The sequence below is a fragment of the Cynara cardunculus genome (assembly GCF_001531365.2).
Source record: "Cynara cardunculus var. scolymus isolate 2C chromosome LG 13, CcrdV1, whole genome shotgun sequence".
Lineage (NCBI taxonomy): Eukaryota > Viridiplantae > Streptophyta > Magnoliopsida > Asterales > Asteraceae > Cynara > Cynara cardunculus.
In genome coordinates this window covers 26,248,643-26,254,387 of record NC_037540.1, presented here as the reverse complement: position 1 = coordinate 26,254,387, position 5,745 = coordinate 26,248,643, and positions in this window count along the sequence as shown.

Below are 5,745 nucleotides of genomic sequence, written 5' to 3'. Positions count from 1 at the left end.
ATTGATATATAAGACTTATTAATATACATATATATATATATATATATATATAAAGAATAATCAATAATGATAAGGTGGATTCATATATCAAGGTAACTATTGATTATTATTAATTTAATATATACACGTGATCATCGATTCATTTAACTAACTTATATAATTTTAAATAAAATTATTATCATCGCACAATGCGCGATGTCAAACACTAGTAATAATAAATGAAAAACCTTATTAATAATGTTGATAGCGTGTGAAATGGTCTAAGTTCGAAATATTCAATAGTTTCGTATAAGATTAGTATTTAATGTATTTGTTATTGTTGGGTCATAGGACCAACATCTTCCTAAATCGAAACGTGGCGCTGGCTGCTACACTATAAGGGAAATAAAGTTGCGCCTTCACCAAGGCAATTGCTTTTAGCGTAGTGGTAAGCGCTTGATCCTAACAATTGGTATCAGAGCAGGTCACGGGTTCGAATCCCATGGTGTGCATAATATGCAAGGTGTGCATATTTATGCGGAAGGCATGTTGTGCAACCATTGACTTCTAGCGAAGCTCTCGTTAGTGTTGGCAGATGCTGGGGGGGGGGGGAAATGTTGGGTCATAGGACCAACATCTTCCTAAATCGAAACGTGACGCTGACTGCTACGCTATAAGGGAAATAAAGTTGCGCCTTCACCAAGACAATTGCTTTTGGCATAGTGGTAAGCGCTTGATCCTAACAGTTATATAATATGGATATGTATCATTTCACATATTTGAGTGATTCTTAGGGTTCTCAACATTTTTATATTCTCATTTGGTCACCCCTTGTATCATGTATAGATTAAACCAAACCAACCTAGTATATCTCATCGAAATGTGGAAAGCCTATGAGAGATGTACGCAAACCTAACATCTATTTAAAAAGAGTAAAGAAGATGTTTTTGTAAATACCCCGGGTTGAACAAAAGCGTGCGAGAGGAAAATGGAACTTGAAAACAAGAAATGTAGTGCTATGAAGAACCAGAGTTATAGTTGAATAAAAGAAGTGTAAATTTTAACAAGTGTTGATTCGGATCTCAAGATAGTTGATTTAGAGTTAAAGCTGGTTTAGAGTTAGAAGTCGTCAAAGTATTTACTCTGAGAAAGGAGTTCAGAGTTTGAATGAAGCTTTCCAGAGTTCGGCCAAGAGACAAGTATTGAAGGCTTAGAAATCTGAACCTTAAGAGTTAGAGTTCGGGTAGCAAGTATGGATTGCCTTTCTAGACTTGAGGACTGACAAAAAGTTAACTTTGTACTCTTCAAGCTAAGAAGTTTGAAGTTCAAAATAACTGAGGATACTAGAACACATGTCATGTTCTTATTAGTCTGTTTTATATTGTTAGGTGTATTTAGCTAGTCTTTTGAACTTGTGTATATAAAGTCGGTAATTTTTAGAGAGCTTGTATCTTTTGTTCATTATTTAGTTTGTATCTTTCAGTTTACATTGTAACTTTCTCTCTCTAGAATTCTTTCTCGAACTTGTAACAAATTCTACATCAATGAAAATTGCTCCATTAGAATGTCAATGATTGTTATATTCTTGATCAATTACTCTATTTTTTAGATCATTGGGACTCACAGCTAAACATTGAAAAATGGGTTTGAGGTAACCAACATTGAAACATGCAAAAAGAGTAGGGGCAAGCAAGGCAAGAAAACATAAAGGGTACGAAGACCTACATGCCCCTAGTCTAACCCAGGGCCAAGAGGCCTATCTGTTGATTCATCAACCTATAACACCTCAAAATCTAAAAAAGAGTGGTTAAAACAAAACTTTCACAAACACCAAAAACAACCAGGTTTCTTCCAGGTTTCTTCCAAAAAGACATCATTTGATTACTTACAAGGTTAACAGTCAACAACCTACGAAATAAATTCTTACAAGAAAATAGATTAGGAATGCGTGTTACTAAAAACAACTAAATAGTCGTCATCTCTAAACTATGGATAATGTCCCAAAATTGTTGTGTCCTTCATGTGTCACTATCTAGCAATCAACACTTTTCACATGTCCCTGTCATCATGATCTAATGTATATGTCAATAAGAAAAGTGTTAGGCCTGAAGTTTGGTGAGTTCAAGTATTTTAAACCACAAGTTTAAATAAATAAAGGATTACAAAAATACTTTTTGAATGAAAATTCCTTTGTTTGAAAAACATGTTATGCAACATAAAGTTTCTTTTCAAAAACAATAATGACATGATGAACTAAGCAATCATTTCATCTTACAATGATAGGAGATACTCGTTTCCATTGAATGTGGCAGGAACATAGAATTAAGTCATGTATTAGTGTTATCGAATTTTACTTCAGACCAATGGTCCTAGTGTATGACTCCTTCGAGTTCCCACCACAATACCCCATCCTAGTGCCAACCCGACCTTTAAATGAGGTACACCCTAAGAGTCAATGACCTCCATATAAACGAACCCCATTGTGTTTCACCGCGAGTCTCAAGCATTGACTCGGTGTCTTAGTCATTTAGCTTCAAAATGAGAATATCAAAAAACTTTTCACTTATTAACAACAAAGGACCCTTAAGCACATGGATCCAAAGTGACCAAATCACTGTTTTCATTACTTAAAACTTGGAAAATCAAACAAGTCCAATGATATGTAATTCCAAGTAATAATGCAACCATATGTATCAAATGTTCAATTGAACAATGACAACCAAAAGTTGAGAAAACCTATAAATACCCCTTTTGTGTATGGTTCAATATTGCCAAAAGGCCACAACCCACATGATCTATAACTTGGAATATCAAATACGTCAACTAATATGAAGTACCAAATATTTATGCAAATCCATGTATTAAGTGTCCAAGTGAGACGATGAACAACCATTTTTTTGTGCCAGTTTATGGTTCAAAATCAATATTTAACCACAAACCATGTAACTATAACTTTAAAAGATTAAATGAATCAAACAACATACATAGTCCAAATTTAATGCAAACTCTTGACAACAAAAGTGCAAAATAGGTCAAAATATGTAATCCAAAATATGAATAAAGTTATATAAAAGAAAATAATTGCCAAAAAAGCGACATCTTTGACATGTATAGTTTTCACAAAGTAACAGAAAATTCACGAACTAGTTTAATCTTAAACCTAGCTTCCCAAACAACCTTTTGTTTCCTTTGATGAAGACTCGAATACTCCAAGCCAAAACCCTCCAATGAAGCCTTCCAAAACTCCCAACCAAGCCTTGAAATGACCTAATAAATCTCCCAAAATTGTCCAAAGTTGTGACAGAGAGAGAGAGAGAGAGAGAGATGAAGAATATGAAGAACGAGTAACCCTAGCCCTCAATACAAGGTTTTAAACCCGTCAAATGGTCGTGTGTGACCTGGTTCTTGACTTAACTAGCATGAAAACTCACCTAAGTCTCCAAATGATATGTGGATTCTAGTGAGTTACACAACCGAGGTCACGAGCCTTGGTCATTTGCCTAGTTGCGTGGAGGTTTTGGACAAAAATTCGCTGTTACAATCCTCCCAACCTTACAAAAGATTTTGTACTCAAAATCTAGCACTAAGCACATAGGTTAGGATAACATTTCTTCATATCTTCCCCGAATATGTGCCACCCCAAAAAATTTATATAAGTGTGGATAATTTAAAACTTTTAATAAACATAAAAAAAGGTACAAGTTCCTTCCAGAAAGACAACATTGAATACTTACAAATGTGATTTAAGGTTTAAATTCAACAACTTTCAAAACTGATCCTTACACAAGATGTAGGTTCAGAAAGGGTATTCCTAAAGCCAAATAACATTTGCTATCTCTAAGGTATGAAAGACGTCCCAAAAACCTAAGTCCTTTAAGTGCCTCTAATTACCACTTAATTCATCTCAAGTATAGATAATACTGCCCTACCATGATCTGATGCACATGTCCACAAGAAAAAGTGTTAGACTTAAAGTATAATGAGTTCAAGATTTTAAAATGCGACTCCTCAACAATGAAGGATTTTTTTTCCAAATAATGAATCCCTTTGTTTGTAGAACATGGTATGCAATAATAAAATTGCATGTTCAAAAATACCAATAACTTGTTTACAGAATACATGATACCTTACAAAAATCATCGTTAACATTATACTCCAAATGTCAATTACATCTTCTGATGGCAGGACAAACCTGTTTCTTTTGAATGTGACAAAAAAAAAGTAGGCCATGACTCGACGTTGTTGAGTTACACCTCAAGACCTCCATTTTACTCCTACAAACCTCCGACAGAGTTACACCATGAATATTTAGCGTTGACCCTTAGTTCCTACATCTCCGGGTTTCACCACAAGATTCAACAATCTTAGTGCCTACTTTTTAGAGTTTTCTTTAGCTCGAAACTCATCCATTTCACCCTCTAGCTATTAACAATCCTTTCACAAATGGGTTAGTATTAACAAGTATACAAATAACTGATAATGTACAATTGAATATGCTAAATGACTCAAAAAGCATTCACCTTCAGAATACATAACAACATATGTATAAAATGTGCAACAATATGAATACTAGACAATTTAGTAAACATAAATCAATAAAGATCAAGAAGATCCAAAACAAATATTGGATTAAAAATCGATGGTTATCAATATCCAAAAACATTTATGGAAAAAAGAAGAAGATAAACTATGATATTTAATTGTTTCCATAATTACCAGGGGCGGATCCCCATGGTGGCCTTTGGGAGCCATGGCCCCCCGCTTTTATACTTAAATACTATAACTAAGCTTTTAAAAACATATACAATAAGTAGCTCAATTGACAATCATTTAGAGCCTCCATTTGGGAGGTTCTTGTTTCAAATCCCCTCCCAAGCATTTTTTTTCCATGCACTTTATATAAATTAATAATATTTAATTATATGTATTAGTTTTTATATAATATATTAATTATATGTAAATATAAGTTTTTAAAGTAAATTACACCTGTATTACTATTTCTTGGTTAATACTTTGAATGTTTAAGTTTTTAGAGTAAATAATATAATATATTAATTATATGTAAATAATGTTTAAGTTGATATTACTATTTTCCTGTTAATATTTTGAATGTTTTGAGTTTTAATATTACATTAATCAATCTTTTTCTAAAATTTAATAGTCTAAAAACAAATCATTTGGATTTACAAATTTTTACAATATTATAGCATCTTCAACATATTCTTCAAAAAATTTCCAAAAATGGATAATTAAAGTCTATTAAAACCAGGGCTCGAGCTCCCCGCCCCAGCAAATCTCCCATTGGCAGGAAAGTCGTTTCGATTCAATCCATTCTTGGGGTCAAATAAAGACAAAAAAAGATATGTCAGTGACCTATAAACCATTAATTTCAAGGATTCTTATCGGTATGAATATGATAAAAAATGATTCTCTCTCATTGTAATCAATTTTTGTTTACACTCTCTCATGTTTTCTCCGTTTTGGAGAATGTTGGAGAGCCTGTTGGAGCAAAAATATGCCTAAAATCTCCATTTTCTCAATTTTGAAAAATCTATTGAAGATGCTCTTATATTTCGACCCTCCGAACTACAACGGTTGTGTTCCGCCCCTGATAATTACTATATTACATATATTCCTTGCACTGAAATAAAATAGACTTTAAAATCAAAATTCTAATCTAATGGATGAGATTGTTTCTCTCCTTATTCTCAACATAAGTTGACTTATATATATATATATATATATATATATATATATATATATATA